Consider the following 25,397-nt stretch of genomic DNA (forward strand, 5'->3'; position numbering starts at 1 on the left):
GGTGACACGTAGGAGAAAGGGACAGACTTTATCTTCTCTGGTCGCAGTGATTAGATATCTCATTGTCTGCCTTCCCTGCAGCGGATGATTGATCGCACCCACCAGCTGACTAATATCATCATCAACGAACTAGCCACTCCATCGGAGAAGTTTAATCGAAAGATTTGCCTGCAGTACGATGGCATTGTCACAAAGATCACAAGCACTGCTGCGCCGACATCCGCACTGGTGGAGCTCCAGAGCTACGTCGACGGACTGAGAAGAGGAGAACTTGGACAACTGAAGGTAGGAGTCTGTTGTGTTCATATTTGCCCTTGACATACAGCAATAATTGGATGATATTTTTTAATGTGATAAAAAAACAGTTTTCTTACCAAGTGCTAAATAACTGTGACACCCTCTAGCTGTTTGTTGCAGGATTGACCTGCTATGGATCACTTGAATGCTAGCAGTTGGGTGGCGCATGTGCTGTATCTTCTAGCTTGCAAGTCATTTGAAGCGTGTTTATTCACGATACCCAATCATTTTGAATGTGCCTCTTGTATTTGCTGTTAAATGTTCTTCTGGCTGAGAGTATGGGTTTCCTATTGTTTCATGTTGATATGGGTGCGATTTACATGAGCATTGTCGTGTGTATTGGAGCAGGGAGTTACAATCAATTTGAGCACAAAGGCACATTGTTTGGATAATTCACCGAAGGGCAACGTGTTTACTCGACAATCCCTTTCTCTTTAATGTGTTCACGCTTTTCATTGGCATGTGGTCTGACGATGTTCAAAGACCCCCTTTGCGCTGCGAGGCCGTGCTGTGTGTGTCTGCGGCCTGTGTGCTGACCCCCTCCTTCCTGCCATGCCACTAATTAGAGTTCAAGTGACAGTGATGGAGGTGGCAAGGGGCGGATCGCCAAACATAATAAAGAGAAGAAGCCGAGTCGGGAAATCACAAATTATTAATGTTTTGCCACCAATTTGATTATGATAGGGGGCGATCCATTGTCATGGTGAATGGGTTCTGCAGAGAAAGGATTCCACTTAACTCCTGGGTTACCAAGGACACTGCTGCACAGTGGAATGGAGCCGAGCCATTTAGCCCTTCCTCGGTTGCCTGTCCGGGCAACGGCGGCGTCTATTCATGCATGCCTGCCGTCCTGCCGGTGCTTTCCTCGTGATGGCTTGGCACTGCCTTTAATTCATGGTAGCCTAACATATTCGCTAGCATCCTTGAAGTCTGACTCCAGGTGCAGCTTGCAACTGGTTTCTAATGATACACGGGTTTTATTAGGATTGCTTCCAAGTGGTATCCGCTGTTTTTTTCCTATCAATTGACCAGCAGAATTTCGTCTATATGTTAATACAGATGGCCATACAGTAACTTGTTCAAGGAATAATGAAAGCGCCTGTTTTAAGCTTGATGCTTTAGAAACCACTTGCAACGAGCCAACGGGATGTTCCAGTAGCGATCAGTGCATCCTGCCAATGGTGTGATTAGGGAGCTCTTGCATAATATTAAAATACAATTAAAGGCCATCATTGTCGTTCGACTTAACTGAAAAAGATCATATTGGGGTATTCTTGTGCTGCGCTTGCTTTGGTCTAAACTTGCTCCATTAGTTCACCCACCCTTCTGCTGACCCCCGGGCTCTGAAAAAGCCTGCGTGTCGGTTTGGTCACAGTATAACAGTGCAGACTAAATAAAAACACGAATTAAAAATAAATAAATAATAACATTTGTATAGCGCTACTAACCCTCAGGCATTTGAGTGCTGCTTTGTTCCCGACTCTGTGTAGTGCTCATTTAACGACCTCGTAAGAATGAATGGCTGAATTTGGCTTTGCCAAGATTCGAACCTGGGTCAGAAGGCTGTGCCCAGATGTCAAAGCGAGCGCTCTACTTGCTGTGCTATCGGACCGGCAATAGGTGCACGTCAGTGAAATATTCCTCCAGTTCAGATGCACTGCTTTGTCTTCATTCCTCAGGCTGTCCTGGCGGCGGCCTTTGGAAAACCTCCTTCCCCCGATGGATTTTGCCCCCCGTCGAAAGAGGACCTTATTCTCTGTGGGAATAAGGCCACTTGCTGGCGAGCAAGAAATGTTCCCTCACTAAGACTAGGTAAAGCCTGGAGTCGCAGCCGCCGCGCCCGCCTTTATTCCTTCACGGCCACCGATTGTCTGCAGATTTTTCCAGAGGCCGCAGATACGGAAAGGGTGTCCCCATTATGATGAGTGACTTGTAGCAGTTAACAGGCCGAGCCAAGGTGGGAGAAGAGTGCATGCAGTTGAGGAGGCGCGCAGTGAGTGTGGTAGGATTATCGCGAAGATGCAGTTGGGTTGCAGTAGGATTGTATCCAGAGATGTGTCGAAAGAGATCTATTTGTAGGTTAGGTAGAAATTCGACCTCTTAATGCACTCGCATAAAGAGCAGGTTAGCAATGCACAAGCAATGCAGAACGGGCACATTGTGCATTATGATTGAAGCTGCAGACATTGTAATAAAGATTAAAGTTTGATTAACCTCTGTCGGAGTGCTTAAGCCTCCCCTCCGGAAATAAAATTTAAAAAAAAACAACAAAAAAAACAGGCTAAATGAGTCTGTCCAATTTTAATACTAACACTAACCCGAGAGCCCGCCTTGTCGTGTGTGAAGGCTTCAGCGCCCCCAGACCCCCACCTCCCCTCACTCCTTGTAATTATCCTTCTTCGCACGTCAGTGCGATGCGCCTCCTGCAGCAGGAGCACGGCTCAGCCTTCGCCCAACTGCCTCAGTGGCAGAGGGATTCCGCGAGACGCCTCGCGGACGTGGCTGCCATGCCCAAGGCGTTCCAGAGAAAGGACGGGGGGGGCGAGGCCAGCCTGCACCCCCCCCAGACTGGACGACACCAGCGCCAGCCTCCGCCAACTCCTGCAAGAGGTGAGATCAAACTAAAGAGGGGTGCGGGGCCTGCGATGCGCGGCGCTCCTGTGCCGTCCCGCGAGCGTGCCCGGGTGAGCGTCGTGCAGTTCATTATGCCTGCCTTAGTTATCGCTTAAACGCTATTGATTTCGGACGTTTGTTTAATGACTGTGCAGCCTGTTGAAATCTCTCTGTGTAGTGTGTGATTTCTTCTTAAGTGCAATTACTCAGCGTGGGCAGAGACTGTACGCACCTGCTGGCTGTGTGGTGCTTTCTGCGTGCAGCTTGTGTGGGTGTCTGTGTGTGTGCCCGACCCACCCCTTTATGGCTTGTGAGCGCGGAGACAGAGAGAGATCGCTGCCGAAACCGTGGCTGCGATTGCTCTCCATACACGTTTGCCGAGATAATTGTCTCTTTCACTCGGGAAGTCTATTTTCATTCGGGCCAGTCATGATTATTCAGACGGTGTCAGAGTGCTGCTGCCCCCGAAACATTCTCTAAGTGCCGAATCGAATCCATGCATTTGTTAGGGTGCAGGCACTTAGGAGAGGGAACGAGCATAGCTCGGTGTGGAAGAGAAGCGCTTTGTGATGCTAGCACACACACGTTAGCGTGATGGTTTTCGGAAGCCCGATTCTGTCCGATAATATACCGCCCATGCTTTCACAGCGTCTTCTCGGCCGCTGTGCACACTTGGCTGCGGCTCCTGTGCCTTCTACACGCACCCAGCTCCCGGGCACCCCTCAACTAGAGTCTGGAATTAAAGGGGGGTGGGGGGAAATGTTGGATATACTGCCCCGAGCCCCGAGGGGTGAACAACGCATGTTACTGCCCCTGATAATATGTGTAGGAGTACCTTGTGCAACACTTGCAGGTGACAGTGTGCAGCAGTGACACAATGACGGGGATCCCAGCAGCTGGAATATAGTAACATGAAACTGTCGCCTTTTTAGAACAGAATCTTGAAATGCCACAGTACACATTTTCACAGTACTGACATGCCATGCTTTAAAACCTCAGACCGCATACATTACGCACACGCCGATGCCATGGTGTATTCTAGGTGGTGCCCACGCTTGCAGTAACATGCTCTGTGCCACTGGCATTGCCCTGGCTTTTCAATGAATGCTCCTCTTCGGAGATCATGCAAACAAACAGGTCATGTTGCAGAATTGCAATGTGTTATTTCAACAATAAAGCACAGTGGCATGTTGTGAATGGTGCCATGGGACTGTGGATTTCTGCAGATGGTGGTTTTATCTTGTACTTTGTCTTTTTTTAAGCAAACTATTTTAGTCCAAATTGCCATTAGAGTTTACGCTGAAAGGGGTGCAGGTACATTTGACAAGCTCCGTACTGCTGTAAGTGAAGCCTCGGGCGCGCTCTCTCTCTCTTTTTTTTTCTTTAAAGGAAACATGAATCAGTAACGAGGAGGTGGTCCCAGAGACGGGACGCATCCGCCCAGACACCGTCCCCATGGCAGAGCCGTCGGAATAGCTGTGGACGGCGGCTGCCAGCGTTAGTGCCTGCTCGGGTACCTGCTCCTGGATGGGGGCGCAGAAGCCGTGGACGAGGAGGTGAGCGACATGTCATGCTGTGCGCGAATGTAAAGAACGCTGCGGCTCCCTGTACAATACGGCGCCGGCGCTGCACGAATCAATGCACAATTGCTATGCAGCACATGTGTCAGGAATGTTTGCTCATGTGTAACCAACACAGGCGTGAACACGCTTAAGTCATGCATGGCCGGTTACTGATGGGGACGCGTACACGCCACGATTGGCACCGGGAGTCCTTCTGCGCAGAGTGAGTCGCGCTTAGCTGTGCCTACTGCGTGCGGTGGAGACCCACACTGATCCCCGTGCACTCTACGTGTGTGTGGCCAATTTTGCAACCGCGAAACATGACCGTGACACCAACTGAGTGCCATGCATAATGCACGCAGAAAGGGGTTATGTGGGGTCCTCTTGGTTTGACATTAAAGCCACCATGTGGGATGTCCTCCCAACACCGGTGCATCCCCGGTGACTCTCCTTCTCCACAACACGACCTCAGACTCTGCAGTGATGTGTTTGCTGCATGAGAATTCATAGCTAGCTACTCAGCATTACATAAACTATACGTTTGGTGCACTTTGCATATTTATCATGCATTCAATTGGTACTGGGACGTACGTTATATTCATACACAAAGTATATATATATCTGTTAATAAACAGTCTGTCCTGTCGCATCATTATTCGGTTGTTTCAGAGAACAGATCCTAAATGTACGTTGGCCCACCTTTTTCAGTTATGCTTCCATTCAACAAACTGTTGCATCGTGGAAGTTGTAGTTCTGCATCATTTTGATTGATTTCGTTGGTCTTAAAGAGAATAGATTAGCAAAACTCAGGCCTAGGACGGGAGCATTGGTATCTCAATGACATGGACCTATGTTAACCCCGATTTGAAATGAAGTATAAGCAGAGGGAGAGAGAGAGACAGATAAAGCGAGCTAGTGAATTAGAGAAAAAGAGAGCAAGAGAGAGAGCAAGAGACAGGCAGAACGAGGTAGACACTTTGAGTGGTTTGGCCAGAGTACTCATTCTGTGCCTAAATGGGAATGGATTCCATTGCTTGTGGGCATTCAGGGGCACGCCGGGAGGCAACGTGCCAGGTATGACCAGTGTGCCTCACTGGTTGATGCAAGGGGTGTATTTGTCCTGGCAGCTCGGCCGCATGTATAGGAGAACACCAAGCAGAGGATGTGCAGGAATTTGGCCAGAGTTTGATCACGTGACTATGAGACAAAGGATCTCTACGCTTTATATGAAAGATTGTATTTACAGTATAAACTGATAAACACATGACAATAATCACGCACATAAGTGCATTTATTGTCTGCCAGTTCAAGCGGTATATTGTTCGGTGTCCTGCAATGCGCTTCCTTTCCTCGTGTCTCCACGATGCCACATGCTTTAATGATTCCGTGCAGGACATTTCAGGACAAGGGACTGCCCGGTTTGACATGCCTTTTTCTTGAGGGCTGATAACGTTCTCGGTGTTTCTTTGGCATCAAGGAAGCGTAAAGGTCGGTGATGCTCACTGGGAGTGCGCATGGCCACAGAAGCCTGCTTTACAGTTAGTCTGAGGGGACTCCCTGAACATGGAGCTGAAAGGAGCGAGTGTGTTTCGAAGATGCCTAGTCCCTCTTCAGGGACTCCATACCAGAACAGACACACACGAAGAAGCCGCAGTTATGCCCATGTTGAGAGTACCAATCCCTACTTAGTTCCGAGCAAAGGCAAGAAAAATGGACAAACTGAGGACACCCCCCGGCTAGATGTGACTTCCTGAAGACAGGAAAGATACATTTACAACTTGAGCATCCCTGGAAGATGGGGGTGCCGTCCCCTTTTGCGGTTATTAGTGTGATGTCATAGTGTGAAGCTTGACTAAAATAACATGAAAACATATGTATTGCAATGTGTAAAAGGACAGTATCACTGCCCATGAATTTCTCCATGCTTCCTTGCTAGCTCTTTATTAAGGGCGTCCACCCGTGACACGCTGTTTTATCACAAAGCCTAGGGGTGCAGATTTCTACCCAATGCCCATTGTTTAGATTCAGTCATTCCAATCAAAGTTCCGTGTTTCCCATCACACTGAAACTCCAAACTTGCCTCAACACCTCTGCCACTAGAGTACTGCCACAACCTGCGCGGAATGTTGGTCTAGCTGGGAGAATATTGAGCCCCTGCACTTTAGGACCAGCATTCTTTTATGCAAAGCTTTATCAACAGAAGACCAATAGGGCCAACATGTAGCCATTTCTGGAAATGAACCTCCAGTTCTGAGGAACAGAGCAAAACATAATGTTTTGTTTTCATTTTTTAAGACAGCATTCTTTTATGCAAAGGTTTATCAGCACACGACCAATAGCTCTCAATGATATAACAACCCATCTGAAGATGTAAAGAACTGACTTATTTTACAACTGTGTGTATTTGTTTATTGTTTAATACATCTGGAGGATTTAGTAAGATGTAGCGAGTGCATTTGTTTTTTAAATAACTGTGGTACAGAATGTCCTCGACAAATATTATATTAAGATAAAGGGATAACGTAATGTTGTGTATAAACCACACATCAAACATATTGCAATATATGTCATAAAGATAGCGAGGTAGTTTGCAGAAAAATCAATTGTCTTAATATTGGTTTTATTAAGGGAGCGAGAATTGGCTCGGGGGAGGATAACGATAGATCCATCTTCACATTTGTTAAAGAAAAAAAATCAATAATTCCCCTTTGTGTCTTTTTTCCACATCAGCTTCAATATTTATGGAAGACCAGCTTCAAATTGACAAAGGTATTTCATCATCCTGACCTGCACAGCCCTTTGAAAGTCACCACTACCATTAAAACGAAGCGCGAGAAGTTTAAAATCAAGAGGCCCCTTGTAAATGCCCTGTGCCCACCCAAATCAAGTCAAGCCACTGGAAAATAATGAGCTAGAAGGTGAGCACCGGATCTAAGAGTGAGTGTGTGATTCAAGTACCAATGTGGAAGGAAGTGTTTACTGTTTTCTGGCCTTCAAATGGTGGCTTTTAGTAAATGCAGAGTGTCATTGCACTGACCCAATGTTTTAATAATTGGAAAAACCAGAACATCATTGACAATGTTATAAACAGTATTGGGTTTGCAGAAGATAGTTCTTTGGTAATATCTGCTTTCAAGCTCCTCCTACTCCATAATGAATTCAAACAAAAGATGGCTTTTAATGAAATATTCTTGCTAAGGATAGTGTCTATTTCATTTTAAATATGTTTCAAAGTGCATTGTTTAAATAGATAGGGCCTCGTTACGACCCCAGCGGTAGCCGTGCCGGTGAAAATGGCACGACTCCCACTAGAGTCGTGTTTTTACCGGCGCCCGGCTTTGGGGAATAACTGCAGCATTACAGCCCCGGTGGTCCCGGTAATTCCCCAATGCGAGGTGCCGGTAAAAATGAATCCCCATTCCCATTTGAGTCCCATAGGAGTCCCATTCCCATTTGAGTCCCATAGGACTATATGGGAATGGGGAGGATGAAAGCCCATGCTCCATTGATAACTGTGCCGGTGCTTCCGTCAAAGTCTGCGAGCGGGTGCCATGCCGCTCGCCAGGTCAGACCTGGCGGGAGAGACAGCACCTGCCCGCAGAACTCAGAGTATCCCGGTCCGGTAAAAACAGTGCCAGTAGCTTACCGGCACGTTGTGACCGGACCGGCATACTCATAATGAGGCACATACACTCTTAGAAGGCAGATCAGAATAGCTGTTAAAGCCCCTGCTTACATATCATCATACTCGAAATAGAGAAAGGACTAATTTAATGACCATGGCATGTTATCCCGATGCCATTATGTATTATAAATATATGTAAAAAAAGAGGAGTGAGGCGCACACTCCAATTCCTGGCCAATATACTACCTGAAAAAAGAAAAATAATAAATGGGTTAAATCCCAAAGTGTCCAATTCACTTAGATCCTTATTGTTAGCAAAAATATTCACAGGGATAGATCCCTTATGCTGCATTGGTAGTGCTGTTCTCCTCCTCCAAATATTCACAGGGTTGGATCCCTTATGCTGCATTGGTACTGCTGTTCTCCTCCTCCAAATATTCACAGGGTTGGATCCCTTATGCTGCATTTGTACTGCTGTTCTCCTCCTCCTAGTGCTTTCGGGTCCGAACACTCTTCAGGGAGGCTGTGTTGCCTTTCACTTCAGGTGAATCTAATTAAATTGATAATGCAGTCTCTAAGAATTATGGGAGCTGTAGTGAAATCATTTGTTCAATTCAGGTGACCAAGGAAAGACTCCCCTCCAGGAGCACACATCTTACCCTTAGCAGGGGGATGGGCGGGGACCATTACTATGATTCTCCACTATAGGGAAACATGTCCCCGGTGCTGCAGCCTCTGGAGTCCGGATCTTCACAAATGACATGTAAAAAAAGAGGGGTGAGGGCGCACTCCAATTCCTGGCCAATATACTACCTGAAAAAAGAAAAAGAAGAAATGGGTTAAATCCCAAAGTGTCCAATTCACTGGTTTAGATCACAATTGTTGCAAAAATGTTCACAGTTAGATCCCTATTGTTGCAAAAATAAGGGATCCAACCATGTGAATATTTGGAGGAGGAGAACAGCAGTACCAATGCAGCATAAGGGATCTAACCCTGTGAATATTTTTGCAACAATTGGGATCTAACCCAGTGAATTGGACACTTTGGGATTTAACCCATTTATTCTTTTTCTTTTTTCAGGTAGTATATTGGCCAGGAATTGGAGTGCGCGCCTCACCCCTCTTTTTTTTTACATGTATTATAAATATAGTTTGCAATACATTACCAATACTTTTATTTATTTATTTTACGGAGGACCTTATTTAGCTAAAACATGTCCGGGTGGTCATTTTATTAGTAAGTTCAGTTATTTGCCAACATATTTGCAGATTTGGGACTATTCTTGAGTTTGTAAAGGTGGGCAGCTTTCCAAGAACTTAAAAAAAGGTTCTTAACCTGCCGAAACAGATGCAATTCGCATCACATGTAATAGATTGCTTGTTAAAAGTCAGATCAATTAAATGCTAGAAACTGAATGGTATGCTGTGCTAATAGGAGTATGTATATTTTATGGGAGATAGTATTCCTGTTTCCCATCTCCTTTAAAGAAAGGGTCTCGCGCTTTGTGAACATCCCTGAAGAAGCTAGCTCTTTACCCCAAATTATAGACTTTCTGCATAAATGTGTCTAATTACCTGAATTCAGTTTTGATTAGCAGCGTTAATTGGAGCAGCTGTGGATGCTATCTGTTTACCCAAATTACCATGTGCAAACAGCAATATGTCTGAAAGTGAATGTGCTAAACTGAAAATACTAATTAGCAATGACGAATCCACATTCAAGTCACATTGCAAAGCTTTTAATGAAAACTCGTATGTGTAAAGGTTTTATGATAGTCGGGCGGGCACACATGTCGGAATTACATATGATTTCACATTTTAACTGATGGTAACACATGAACTGTTGGACACATTTAATCTATATTCTTTCTGACATACATTCTTTTTATAAACACTTAACTTAATTTAATCTAATCATTATATAATCAAGACAATTCTTTGTTTTGGCAATATGCCAACAGGCCCGTTTCCTCTTTTGTGAAGATGATTGTATTCCCAAGCAATATCACACATGCTAGCAAGATTCTAATGATTTAGACAATAGTTAAGACACAGCACCACAGCAAGGGCAGAATATCCAATCAAATCACCGATTTCCATAAACCGAATGACATTTTGGAACTTTTGTAATGCGAAATTCTACAAGATGTGACAATGTTTGGGTTTGTAGGTAAGAGCATGGTTAATATTTCTGAGCATGTATGCTGTTTTGTAAGCAATATTGACCCTTTATAGAAAGCACCCCACAAACTGAACTGCATCGTGGTGCTTGACAAACGTTCCCATTGTTACCCAGCTCAAGCGTACCAATTTAACCACCCCAGAAAGAGGTAGAGTCTGCCATGTCAGCCTTCAAACCTACGTCTGCATGTGTCACAGAAATGTCAGCGGCAAGTGCTTAGCTCGAAGTGCTATCTTACTGGTGTATAGAAGAATAACATTCTGACAGGAACGTGTAAGAGAAGTAAGAATGTTCACTCAAATACTAGGGTTTCTGGATATGTGTTCAAAAACAATTCACTAGAGAGCAGTGGGAGCCCAGCAATATCCCTAGACACATGTAAGCGATTCTATCATAGTAAGTGGCAAATCGGGTATGCTGTTGCTCTGTGATTTTAAAGTTGTTATGCCATTTATAAATATTTTTATGATAAGTGCAGTCTACAGATTTGATAACATCTTTCCCAGCAATTGGAATGCGAAAATTGCTGAAGTAACACATGAATAATTGTTTTAATTTATTAAACCGTTATTAACATTTCTAAAACACGACGATATAAAAATAAAACAAAACATGAACACTGTGCGACAAAAAGAAGAAAGGGAGGCATAACATGACCATTGATTTCAATGCAATTTATAGATATCACTACACATGATGTAGATGCAAACAGAACAGGCAGCAGAACAACCAAAGAAGGCATAAACGCATCAATGAAAGCACCCTTACGGAAGCAGGAGCTAGTTAAAACATGGCCATTTTTGTATGTTTGTAAAGCTAAAAAGGGTGCATACTTCTAGCTTGAGGAGAGGCAGTTAACTGTCAGTGATGCACAGGAGAGGTTACGAAGCCCTTGGTGTACAGGCCCCGTGGAGGGAGACTCTTTAAGTGATGCTGATTGATTACATTGAATGATGTGTTCATGGAGAATGTAACAGATTGTGGAGTTAGAGTGATGACATCCCTTTCTCCAGAGAATCTCATTGGGCAGATCAAGAACTGTGAAAGACTGAGTGTGCTGTCCTATCTAAGATGCACTGCTTCATTGGGAGGTCAGGAGGGAGGAATTCGAGCATCCTCACGGTGGGTGTGCATTCGCCTGGGCTTTTTGGAAGTTTTAAATGAAATTGTATGATGGTAGATTGTAGTTCAGACTCCCGAAAACGTGTGAGGCTAATCCGCACACATTTTCCTAGGCTCACCGCATGACATATACATAGACATGTGTACTCTGGGTGGACACATCCTACAGGTGCTTCCCCCCTCTGTCATATTTTGTTGGGATATGACGTCCAGGAGTACACCATCTCATCTCAGAAGGCAGAGGGCCAAACCTTCCCCATGTCATGGCCAACCAATTAACTACCAAAGGATCCATGGATCCGCCCTGCCCTATTGTTCTACCCCATAGCTGGGGGAAGCATTTGCATACTAATCAGAGTTTAATTCAAACAGGCCCAAATATGCCTGGCTGCAGAGGCTAACAAAGGCGACAGGAAACCCCAACACCCATTTCATTTGCACTGTGTCAACCTGAAGCCAGCTCCCACACACTGTATCGTGTCATGTCTGGGACTGTGTGGGTACAGTAGTCATCCTCGCAGGTGGCCCCATTCATAAGGCATAAGAATGTGGTTTGGCAGAGCCAAAAGTCTGGTCTCACTGCAGCCTCAAGGGAGATCTGCTGCTTTATTCAGGTACCACAGAGAGCGTCATTAACCACAGATACCCTTTGATCCAAAACAAACAGGAAGATGGGTGGGGCTTAGTTTGACATATTTTCACCCCTCTACCTTTCCTGTTGCAAAACACTCTGGTTATAACATCACGCATGCAGGAGATTGTTGGTGGGGACCCAAGATTGGTTAATTAAAGTAGGCTTAGCCTACACCAATCCCTGTGGTTTATTTAGCTTTAAAAGAGTGCTGAGCCGCTCTTTTGGCAGATCACGCGAAGGCTTCCACAGAAGGAGAAAGAAGAACTCATCATTGGACCCTGGCTGAAGGTACACTCTTCCTTACATCTTCTGCTAGTGAAGGAAGGCCAGGACCTCCAAGAGGGAAGCATGATCCCTCCCCTAAACATCTCCCAGGGAACAGAGGGCGATACTAAATCTAGAAGATCCTTCAGCAGCTGCAGAACCGGTACCCAGCCAGCACACAGGATATCCTGCTAAGCTCTGCAGCAAGATTCCCAGGTGGGAAGTGCCAAAGAGTCTCTGAACCAAACCAAGAACAAGGCAGCGGTCTGCAACACTCCCCTTATTGTAGGCCTTCCGCCCTAAAAGATGACACAAGAACAGTGAAGAAGCTAGGAGGAGTGCATCGACAAGCATCTACCGACATCTGCCTTAAAGGACATTTCCGAGCCAGTCGAGCCCCTTGAGCTGCAACTGACTGCACAGCTGACTGTTTTTACATAGCAGTTGCTAAAGCCACCCAAGGCACCTCTACCAGTGTTTCAGAGCCACGGACCAGCACTGAGACAATAATTCCTGACCCCAAGATGATGTGTAGGCCAGCCTGCAGCCGTATGTCCAGCTTCTCTCACCGAACTGTCTGCTGCCTGATACCTGCAGCTGTCTCCTGTCTTAAACTCTGTCGCAGAAGCTGCAAAGCACCCTGAAACTGACTGAACCCTGTTGAGCACCAAGAGCACCTACAAGCACAAGGTACATTGTGGTTCCTCCCCCCCTGGTCCTTCTCCGAAGACCACTAGAGACATTTTAAGACCCATTGCTCCCTTTGTGCTGAAACCAAGTATCCTTGAACTGTTGTGATTATTTACAATACCGACTGCTCTCCTGTCAGTATCCAGCGTGCATCCTTTACAGGGTGGGTTGTATTTCATAGTGTGCTTGAATTGTCTGTTGTGATAATAATAAAGTAGATATTTGTAAACAACCTTGACTCGAGAGTCCCTTTTATCATTGTATAATAATTGTATTTACGCAGTGTTGCAACTAACCAATGATCCACAACCTTTCGGCGATAAGCCTGCTGTTCCATTCACGTTACCAAATTCTGAGAAGGGAATGCATAATTGACTTGTGTTTCCAATCTGTTCAGATCCCTTCTGGTGTACTAGAGGTGTGGAGCTGATTGATGGTTTAGAAACCGATATTCATCCCTGCGACACTGGTTACCTGGAAGTTGATTCATCACAGGGGGATGAAGTTGACAAGAAAGTGTCAGTCAGAGTAGTTTAGGAGGTTTGAATGGGTTTAAGTTATTGGGTCTTATGTATCAGCAGGTTTTCCTTTCAGCTAGCTTTGATTGGAGGTATGAACAAGGGAAGACATTATGACTGGAGGCCTCTCCGAAAGTGAAAAGGGCTTTTCTGTTCATAATGTCACAGTTGCTCCTAATGAACAAGGGCGTGCCCCAGTTATGTGTACTGCCAATAGCTACCGATTTAAGATCAGCAACAATTGAACTACTTATTAGCTGCAAAGTGTTAAACTCCGATTGGCCTCATTGTGTAACTTTGAGCTGATTTGGGACAGTGTGGCATGTGCGATTCTATGCGAGTGCATTGACCACAGTAAATTTGTGTTCTTTTAGTTCAACATTTTTCAGTTGCAGTATATCATGAATTTATATTGAGGTTAGTCAGGGAGGGGGAGTAATGTGAGAACAAGTAGAGGGTAACCATTCTTCTTTAAAGAGTTGGAGAGTTGGTGCAAATTTGGAGGAGTGAAGAGTATAAGTGTGTTTTATGAGATAAAGTAGGGACTTCCATTGATGAGGGCCTGAAAGGAGATAGAGCGGAAGCAAGAGGATGCACATGCTGGCTAGCAGATGTAAAGAATGGAGGGTGTGCTTTGGTGGTTGGTCAGTGGATAAGAGAATCAGGAGATCATTTTCAATAGTTATGGGGTACAGGTCCATCCCAATGATTGTAAATGATGAGAGGTAGGTAGAGGAGTGCAAGTCCCTTGTCTCTTGTGACAAATCATGGGAATTTGTCCCTTCTCCCCAAGGGGGACCCACTCCTTCTGACACTAGGGAGATAAGCCTGCTATGCAATATACTCCAGAGGGGAGAGGGCAAGTGGGATTTTAAGGACTGTGACCCCTCCTTAGGGCCTATATTTCCTGTATACATGTAGTAATATTGGCACAGTTTCTAACTTTGTTTGTGTGAAGCCCCTACCTGAAGCCCAGGACCAATACTGTTTGCTCTCACACAGCAAGCAGTAACAAAAAAGGTTTGGGGCCCAAGCGGTAAAAGGCAGAGCCGATCCCTGGCAGGAGAACATATGACTTTGTTGGAGCACCAAGGAGGGACATTATTCCTCACCGCCACCTGGAGGCAGGAACACATTGAAGGTGTGGTGGGTGGAGCCCCTGCAGAACACTCCTGAGCCCAGGTGAGAGACGGTAAAACTAGAGACCTGCAGAGAGGAACAAGGAAGAAACCGCTCCATGTGTGGCATCCCGAGATACAGGAAAGCAGATGCTGAAGACTGTACCTGACTGACCAGAGTAACCATCAGCATAAACCGGACAGCATGGATGTCAGATTCATGGTTCTGCCACCAGAGGAGATGCCACCGTGCCCACATTGCCCTGCCGCAAGGAAACAGTTACATGGCTGGAGACTGGAAGTGGGTGGAGGGTGCAGGAATGCCAATTCGGTCTGCTAATACCGTGAATGACCTATGAGAGGCCAAGCTGCTAAAAACCTGAGAGGGGGTTAGAAGTGCGAGCACCCCAGCCAGGAAGGGGAGAACCTAGAAAAATCAAAAGACCCATCAGGGCCTCAGAATTAGAATAACTGATGGGGAATTGAAAGACAATGATGAAGTCCACACAGGCCTGATACCATAAAAGGCCTAAGAGGGGCCAAACTAAAAACAACAACAATGGGGGTTATAAGCACAAATATCCCAGGAAGTGGAAAACTTAGAGATCAATGAGACCTAAGAAGTGGGAAGAGTAAGGACATCCCAGGTGGGAGCAGAGTGCATAAGAGACCCCTTATACAAAGACCAACAAGCCTCTTGGAAACTGACAAAACAGCTCCAGGGGGATAAAGGAAACCAGAAAGCCAGAGGCCTGATGGGCTGGATAGTTCAAACAGAACTGTAAGTGATGAACTGAGTAAAGCATTGTATTCACCAGAACTAGAGACTTACTTGAGGAGCAAGCTAAGAGAAATGACGAATACATATCAGTGCTAGGTGCATGAGAGTTTTAGAAATTAATGGGACTTTTTTTGTGGGAACCCCGATCCACCTCTTATTCAGGAACAAGAACAGTGGTGAAATGTTTTTGTTAACAGGCCAGCACCTGAGTTAAAGAGGAGAATCAAAAAGAGAACTGGGTGGAGGTCAGAAACCAGCTACCCTGAGCCATAGGTATCATGAATGTAATTTATTGAGGATTATTATATATTGTTTACATTTTAGTGTTAGGGTTTGCATATAATAGAATAGGTTTCAGACGTTATATGAGACATCTTGGCAAGCATTTGCTTGTTATTTTGCTTGAGGTAAGGAACCTCATTGTAGACATGGGGCTAGTTCAGGGTTTCTTATCTTTAATAAACCCCCTGGAAACATGTCATCTTGTCCATCTCCTATGTCTGATTTACCACAAGTGGGGTCAAGGTGGGATCTGGTTGACCCGAGATAGAGTCAGACCAAGCCGGAAGTTTTCTTACCTAAACCTAGGAACATCATCAGGAGAGTCTAGACCAGTTAGGAGGTAGCCCTGGTAGCTGTGCCCTCCGTCACACAGTACTATAACCCTAGCAATAGGAGAAAACAGGTGGGTGCCTCATTTGTAAATTTGAAATGACTAGCAACCCAATTTCACTGGTAGGATCCCATTAAAGCCTGCTACTTAACCCCTTTACTGTTGAGAAAATTACAATTATTTTATCAAACGATCAACGGCAGTGGGACTACCCCATTTAATGAGATTAAGACAGCCTTCCTCTGGAAAGCTGGACAAACAAAGTCCTTGTTTTAGAGGAAACTCTGAAACAAACAACTACTCCCAACAGAAACGCATATGGATTTAGCTGGAAGAAACCAAAATCTGATCAACCAGTGTCTATAGAAAAAGACGTTACCCGAAGTCCTGAACATATACTCCAGAGAGATGTCTTACAGCAACACCAACCCTACCTGGGAATGGACATACACACTGCGCAGACCTACCTTAAGGTGTTCAAGTTTTTTGGCAACTTCCGAGGAGAACCCTTGAAGTCAGAAGAGACATTAACCCTTCTGTTAGGCACCTTCCACCTACTATGGCCAAAAAGCAAGAGAGTCTTCTTTCTTTCCTCCTTAAGAAGAAAGAGGCATTTACCATGAAACTTGTATCCTTCCTTGCCTCTAAGCCTTGGGGGCTATTAAAAGAGGCTAGTAGTAAAATCAAACTCGTGCATCCCATGGTCGCCACCTGTTTCTCCTGTTGAGAAAAGGGTCACTGCAACCATAATTGTCCCAAAAATCTACCCGAAGAACCTATGAAAATAGGGTGGATGGAGGCATAAGAATTGAGGGGCTGGGAAGACTCGAGTGAGGTACATCTTGTGGAAGCTGACATTTTATTTTGGAACAGCCACTTCTTCTAAATTTGTGAGCTGGTCAGAGACCTGAAAATCTCTGGTTATTGCCCTGATTCATTCTGATAGCCGACCGACCACTATTCACCCAGATCTAATTTTCCCTGTTATCATTGACACGGAGGAGGCAGTACAAATTAACTTGCATTCATGGAGATGCAGTAGTGTACCCCAAGTTCCCACTCACTTTGGAAGAAAAGGGAGACCTAGTTGCCTTGAAGGTCACTGTCATTCAAGGGTTACCAGAGGAGGTTATTATAGGATTACGGGTAAAGGGCATCCCAGGTGGGAGTAAAGCATATAACAAGCCCAAATACAGAGATTCCACTTGTCTCGACCCCTCGGGAGGGTGTTGCTAAGTGGGCTAGTTCCCTAGCCTCACAGGGAGATGTCCCCCTTGCGGAGAAGGGACACATTCCCTCATTTTGTCACAATGTTTGATTAACCCTATTTCACCTAAAGCCCTTCCTTGTTTCCACACACCCAAAGCCTATTTTTCTAGAACATAGCTCATCCATACATTTAACACTTGTGTTTTTGTTTCAATGTACTGATTATAAAGCTTATTGAAATTACTATTGGCTTGTAAACATTATTGGTATAGGAATATCATCAGTTGAATAACATGAACTTTATCCTTAGTTATCTTTAGTTCTCAAATATTTGTTTTAATAATGTTTTCTCATTCTTTTTCTTTTAATGTTTATTATTTGCAATATTAATACTTGCTTTTGCAATACCTTCTTTTCTTCTAAGTACTCCTTAGAACTGGAAGTTATACTACTTTTTGGGGGATTTGCTCAAAGCTTGTGTTAGTCTCTATACCAAATCTATAGGGGACTGGGGCTGTACAAAATATTCCTCATGGTTTCCCTTTGAGTTGCAATGTTGACATTATTTTCTAGTTCCATTTTTAGACAGTAATTATGTTGTTGGTCTTGTGTTTCCTCCAACAGGGTAGCTTTGTGTTCTTTAAAAAGATTGAGCAATGTATAACTGGGCATCCGGACCTCTCCCTTACCAAGCTTGACATCTGTGGCTGATACTTGTGCTTTATTAATATTACACAGGCTTTCCAATTGGCTGAGCAGGCAAGCTTTAGGGTGTTTTGTGTCTGTGCTCTGTACTGTATTCAACATTCCAACAACCAGGAGAGAGTGGCTGAAGGTTCCCCCTTATCATCTAATAGATTTATCCATTAGCCATTGTTTGGGAATGTTTTTGTATTTATGGTAGGAACTACATGTTAAGCTGCTGTAATGCCAGATGCATGGATCCTCAATTTAAAATGTGCAAACCTTATTTTCTTCTTATTCTTGAAAATACATCTTCCGCTCTTATTTTACAATATTATGTTGGGTAGTATTTTTCTTGTTAAGACAATTTGTACCAGAGTGTACTAGAGCGCCACTGATTCATTTTTCTTTTGGATCCACTTTCAGTGCTTTGGATCTCCCTTCCACATTCCACCTCTACTGATTTTCGTCTTCCTCTCCAGAATGCTATATTTGTTATTCTTTGACTTTTCCCTCTTGTCTCCAGTAGTAACTCCCACCGCCTTGGTAATGTAGTTTAAGACAGGATTATAGGTTATCCCCATCTGATTCCTGCCTCTTTCCCTGTTTTGCGTTTGTACTGTATCCAGTGTGGCTGGTAGCAGTGAAAAATAACGTGGTGACGGTGTGCCTTTTTCTTTAGAGAAACTGGGCTTTAGTTAGCGGATCAATCAATAAAATATATGGAGCACATGAGAACATAGCGCAGATTGTATCTGCCACAGCCGGATAAGAAATGTGTCAGTCACTAACACGGGGTAAAGTGAAACAACCAAATAAAATGGGAGGTTGAGCATTCACCTAATAAATCAACTCTCTACCAGTAATATATAGAGAATTACACAACATCAGTTCGAAAGGGAAGAGTGCTCTCAACTGCACTCCCTTAATGTATCTGTGATCTTTCCACTGCTCATTACTCTGACCTAAACACAAACCTACATTCCAAACAAGTCCTAAACCTCAAACTAACTTCTCCGAGGATCTAGCACCTCAGAGATCACAAACAGGCTCTCAATACCGTCTGTCATCACGGCTGCTCAGCTCCATCCACTGTGCTCCTTTTGCCTGGTTTAAAACGCCACCAAAATAATCCAGCCAGTTCTGTAGATCCCGTCAGAGCTTTGCTGCACATCTACACCCACCTCCGCCCTTTATATCATACAAGCAGGACCCCACTCCCACTTCTTTGTCTCAAGCATGGTGCTTCTATATAATCACATCAACACCTGCCCTGCTAAACCCGCTGGTCTGCAAGACAGTGGAGAATGTGAGTATCGACAGGCTCTGGGCTCCCTGCTACATCATTTCACTCTCCATGGTGGACTTTCAAAATAAGTAAGTAAAACAAAAAGCATGAAATATTCAAAATGCTATTAAACACAAGTGCAATAACAGTTCTCTTATCCCCACTATGCTTCAAAAATACAATACCTATTCATCTATCTTCAGAGATTGTGTTATGGTTGAACAGCCGACATGTGTCCGCAACCGAATGCAATTTTCCTGCATGCCCATTTTAATGTCTGCAACAGTACCAGTATCACCTCTGCCATCATATCTCATCTCTTTTCCTGAGTGACCGCTCCAACCTGCACAGACAATTAGTGGTGTGACAAACAATCACCTCCTCCTTTGATGTACTCAATCTGCCTGCAAACACTTATTGACACACTATCAACTGAGACCTCAATTCAGAAAGACTAACTACTATCTCAGCACACAATGAGGACCTAAAGACTAATTTAGAAAAGGCACGTATCGCAAACATTCATAGGTATCTCACGTTTTAATATCTGGCATGTCAAATCTATTAAGTAGCATGGATTAGTCTTGAAAAGATAAGAAGCAGTGTTGCACCAAGGAGAACACTGAGCAAGGTAACAGTAACTAGTTATTGCTGGAGTGCGAGTCATGCACTGCTGAATAAAAATGGACTTTCTTGAACTCAGGCGGGATTAACACCACACATGAGCAACCTAAAGTAATTGGCATTGACATTGCTAGTCTTGGCTGACACATGATGTTCCCTTTGCTGCCATGTAATCAGCTGCATACAGCTCACACCCCATTTACTGTTGTTGCTGCATCCCATGCTGTTCTGCCCAAATCTGGAACAGCAACTTACATATAAGTGGTGGCCATCATGGAATATCAACTTATGTCACAATAAACAATGATTAATACATTATATTAATTACTTAATGTCCTCACTCCATATGTATGTTTAATCATTTGTAATATTGCATTCATGCAACATTGGGTTTCATTTTAAGTAAAGGAGCTACCAATTGTTTAGTAAGCGTCATTGCGTAAGAAATATATCAGAAAGGTATAGGGCCTCATTACGAGTATGGAGGTAGCCATGCCCTTAAGCTGTCTCCATATGGGGTTCCATGAATGAGGAATTACCGGGTCATTCCGACATTGGAGGACCCGGTAATTCCTCATGCACAAAACCATTCCCCATTCCCATTTGAGCCCCCATAGGGCTCAATGGGAATGAGGATGGAGCTAATAACGGGCACGCTAATAAAGGGCCCATTATCAGCTTCTTGGTCCCCTCGCGGGACCCCGATACGAGATCTGGTTTTACCAGACGTGCGTTCCGGGTCCCGCTAGGGGACCTCGTAAACAGGCATCCCATAATGAACGCTGCCGGTCCCGTACCGGCACCCTACATTACGGGAGCGCCTGCCTCGTAATGAGGCCTATAGAGTACCTATTGTGTTACTTAACATGTATCTGCACTATGTTCTCATTCACAAAATGTGCCTTTACATTTTGTGAATGAACACAGCAATGCAGGATTGTCATTCAGAAATGGAGGTATACAAAGTTTTCTTTTCTGACTGTTGTGATTCTGTCATTTACCTACCAGATATATTGATTAGGGGGACTGCATACCTGCAGTACTATACCCCACCATGGCCGCTAATGTTTCTTAATGATTTCTTTTGTCTCTGGAAGCATTGGCAGCAAGTAAAAATGCTGGTATGCCCAAATGTACCACCATGCAAAGTACGAGACTCATCTAGTGATTAGCGTATAGGAAGTTCCAAAAATCAATAAATGACTCCGTTTTCAAGTGTATCGCCTCTGCTCTGGTCGCTCCCCCACCGCCCATGTGTCCCACTAGTATAATTACTCCCTGCACAATGTGCACTCAAAACATTTCTTGGCTGTGGATGAGGAAATCCAACATGACCTCTCAACGCCTCCTTAACTTCAGTAAATGTCCTGCTGGCATTCTTGCCAGACACTTTCAAGTGTGTGTGTAACGTGATGTGACACCCCATACATGAAAGGTCACCTAACACCTTCCTTGGTGCCCCATTAAGGATGTGTGATTGGTCTATGGGGAAGACATGTGGCAGGCCTGACTCCAGGGAGTGATGCACCTCTAAGGTGGACAGACACGCTGACCTGATGGGGATTTTGACAACACACATTTGACTTAGCAATAATTGAACTTGGAATGGTTCCCTGAGTGTATGTTAGTATTATAATAAACTGAAATAAAGCCATAGAAGGGAAACAATGTTTAAAGCTATTCACAAGAGAGCCAGAGACTGTATATGCATGCTTTGGCCACTTCCTCCTTCCCTACTTGCCCATAGACAGTTGAAACATAGCTAGCTAGCAAGCACTGTGCCTGAGTGCTTCCATGCACTTGTATTCAAGCGGAAGTATAGGTCACGTGTTGCTAACCACAAAAGTGAACAGTCAATTGTTCCCGAGAAGAGTTCAGGAGACAGACAGACCGTCACTGGAAACAGTTTCGACTCCTGCAGGTGAATTGCAAAACAAAGAGGTGCTAATTAAATTGACCAAACATGTTCCAAGTGTGCAGCCTACAGGTTGCCATTTTAGTACAGAATAGCAAAATCCAAATGGTGTTATACATTTCAGAAAGATTAGATGATCAACGATGAAAGTATGAAATTGTGTCGCTGTCGCACTTCATCTAAAATTGCAGTTACGAAAAATTCTGTGGGGACTGCTGTACTCAAATGTCAGCACTAAAATGAAATGTTGACCGGGAGTTATTTCTGAGGAAACAGCCCTCCAACAATGGTCCAACCGCTTAGTGCACTAAAGGGCCATGAGTCGTCTTTGACTGTCGGCTGTCGCGCCTTAAAACACTTGTGCATAGGCGTGTTATAAATGTCATATCATACATAGCCTATCCGAGGCAATGTGAATACATGTCTCTGGCCCCAACGAAAAATACTACTTAGCTCAACTCTTGAGGAACAGGAAAATGCAACCTTGCTAGAAACATTCAAGACGAATGGCATTAAAGAAGAGACGGTTGCTTCAATAACAGTGTCCTGACGCTATCAACCAGACATGTCTGGTTTTCCATTTTCCATTTAATAAAACCTGAAAGCATTGAGTGCTTCATTAAAAGTTGTGTTTGTGATAATGGGACGTACATGTTCGAACAAGCTGCCTGATGAACAGAAGTGGGCGAGGCTATGTACAATCTGGTTTCAAATGCACACTGGCTGATGAGCACTGTCCTTTTAATGTTAGTTGCTATATGCAGTGAGTGGCACTTTTGTTCTAAAATGTTATGAATGGAATGGAAGGGCCAGTGGAGGTCCCTTGTAATGAGTATTTATTTTAATACAGAGCACGATGAGATTGTATTAATAATGGAAAAGAGAGAATCCTTCCTTTTGTGATAATGAAGGTTATCAAATGTTGAATTGTTTGGGGCACAACGGATGAGTCTAGTCTACTACAGCACATGTAAGGCCTGCATTCATGGCACCCATCTATTTGGAATGCAAGGGTTTCTGTCCTGAGAAGGTCCCTGACCATTTAAGAATTTTGCTGCTGGAGGTCAATGCAAACACAGGTGTTCGGCCGACATGTGATACTTATATTTACTTAGCCCTGCCACTACAGGAATACAATCTGTACGCGCTGTTTGCAAACATAAAATACATCCATTGCTTGCCTATACATTTTGTGCAGTGAAGACTTTACTTAAAGATCTAATCCCCTTTTGCATTTTCACTAATAATGCTCAGGACGCAACTGTACACTCTGCACTGATGCTGGCAGACTGGCTTCTCAAGACATATTTACCAGTATTCAAATGAATATACAGGACTCTGACAAATACATGTTTCCTGTGCATTTCAAATATCATCTACTCAACAGATTTCACTTTGTTCTGTGCTGGATGCTAAAGTGGCCAAAATAGCTCTTCATTGGTCATTCTGCCAGCATCAAGTGAATGCCAAACTCAGCCTTTCATCCTTCCGAGGTCGATAAATGAGCACCACACACTGTGGATAATAATAAGCAGCGCTCAGATGCCTGAGGGTTTGTAGCGCTATATAAATGCGAGATCCCTATTATTATTATTATTATTATGATGAATGCACTTAACAGATTGTTTCAGCGTTTGGAAGTGTCACAAATAAGTGTACTGAAGTTATGCTCATGGTGAGAATGCGTACAGCTTCACTGTGTGGGGTGGAGCACATGACTCTTATGAGCACTGACAAGAAGAAATAAACAGGGATGTGCTTCACATTGCCATTTCCTCTTAGTGGATTTTGGATTTGAGCAAAACATCCCAAACTCAAGTGCAGCCAGTTGTACCATAAACCACTGCATCATTTGTGGGAATTCAGGATGCAGTACAATAGCTGGGGAAACATCCTCATCTCCCCATTACAATAGCAACAGTAGATCTCAAAAGTCCACATATCCAGAGTGGTACCATATGGTGGTGCATCACCTTTGTGAAGAATGAATGCAGTGCAATAGTGGGCCAAACGTCCAATCTCATTAACATACCAACGTAAGGGGATGCATTACACAAGTGGATACAGCACCCTCATGTTCACCTGATTATAGAAAAGTGAATTTCCACAAAACAAAATACAGTAAAAACATTGATTTGAACAACCTAAAATTCAAAACAGCAGATAAAACATTTTCGTTTTCTAAAACTGCATTGTGTGATTAGTCTGAAGGCATCATCACTCCTTTCCCGACAGTGGCCTCTCCCCATGTGGCTAAGGGCATCAGACAATACCGGGTCCTGACTCTGGTCACTATATAATGGAGGATCACATGGTGGAAAGCGACCCTGTAAGGGGGGGGGGGTCTTATGGCATCAATGGATGAGCCATGCTATACCCCTTTCTCATTTGCGAATGCTCCTGCCATTCCCCATGGCCTAGTGGCATACTGTTATCCCTCCCCTGACCGACCCAAGGAAGACACTGAAACTATCTGCCCAGGTTCTGCATATAAGATATCAAGGACTGACTTGCCCTTCAAGATCACCATGAACACTGTACAAACATCCTCATCCAAGTTATCAGAAACATACTTTTATTTTCCTAAGTGTGAAAGTACTGTAACCAGGAGGAGGAACTGAATAATGAGGATCAAGGGGGCAAGCCATTCTCTACTTGTTACAGAAACCTACCTGAAGCACGCTATGTCAACCGGCCCAACAACGGATGAAGGGACGCTGGCTGGATCACGCTATCATTCGGTGTTGAACGACAAACCACAAGGCTGGAGTGGTGTGCATGGAGCGAAACGGCTTTCCAAAAAGGGAAGAAAAAGCAGACTGCAGGCAAACGTATGCCAGAAGGCGTTGAGGAGCTTACGGGCGGTCGCCGATACTACAAGGCAACCTCCACGAAATTAAGTCCAGAGAGACGTGGAGAAGAGAAGCAGGAGCCAGTAGAGACTGTGGAGCTGGAAAGTAGACGTGGTGAAAAAACACAGAACACTGGAGTGCTGCCACCTGCTTGCAGCGGGAGACCTGACGTTTGCCAACCAAAGCCAGTGAGTCCACCCAAGGGAAGGGGGGGCAGCAGGGCGTATTGGCAAGTCTGCCAAACCGAAACAGATTCAAGTGAAGCACATCAGAAAGAACAAGCAAATGAAGTTCTCTTAAAGGGGCAAAGTGAAATATACAGAAAAGACTATCAAGTTTGTGAGTGCATGCAATACACACATGAGAGACACCCTGGCAGGATAGTGTAGCAGGGGATTCAAGACAGAACAATACAGTTACAAGAGACTATCAAGTTTTCAAGTTTGTGGAATGCTCACATGAGAAAGCCCTTGTAGGGGAGTATACCAGGAAAATAAATTAAAGGTTTGAGAACATGCACGTGAGAAAAGCCCTGGCAGGAAATCACACCATGCAGATAAAATGTGTAGGAATACACCTGTATGAGAAAGCACTGGCAGGAGGGAGCAAAACCAAGTCATAAGAATGCATACAGACAAGAGAAGGCTTGGCAGGAGAGTATAGCAGGCATAGTCAAGTTGGGCAGTGTGTCTTGTAAAGTACCTGAGAAAGTCCTGAGAAGGATATAATAGGACTGGTGAGAAGGCTGTGGAAGCATGTTAAAAGGAAGTGGAAACCTGGCATGATACTGGACCTTGGATCCGAGT

At 44.3% G+C, this 25,397-nt stretch overlaps 1 protein-coding gene and 1 long non-coding RNA gene across 2 annotated transcripts in view; both read left to right on the forward strand.

Annotated features, from left to right (window-relative positions):
• LOC138513075 (uncharacterized) overlaps window positions 1-279 on the forward strand; it is a 208,928-nt gene extending 208,649 nt beyond the window's left edge. Inside the window, exon 3 of the long non-coding RNA XR_011281689.1 lies at window positions 82-279. This is a non-coding gene — a long non-coding RNA (uncharacterized lncRNA). The remainder of the gene's footprint in view (window positions 1-81) is intronic.
• A 3,980-nt stretch (window positions 280-4,259) lies between these two features.
• Window positions 4,260-25,397, forward strand: part of LOC138514125 (dynein axonemal heavy chain 12-like) — a 124,146-nt gene continuing 103,008 nt past the window's right edge. Inside the window, exons 1-2 of the mRNA XM_069629424.1 lie at window positions 4,260-4,466; window positions 7,203-7,390. The gene's annotated coding sequence lies outside the window, so the exon portion shown is untranslated. The remainder of the gene's footprint in view (window positions 4,467-7,202; window positions 7,391-25,397) is intronic.

This window comes from Ambystoma mexicanum, chromosome 12 (assembly GCF_040938575.1).
Source record: "Ambystoma mexicanum isolate Mex_15411 chromosome 12, UKY_AmexF1_1, whole genome shotgun sequence".
Lineage (NCBI taxonomy): Eukaryota > Metazoa > Chordata > Amphibia > Caudata > Ambystomatidae > Ambystoma > Ambystoma mexicanum.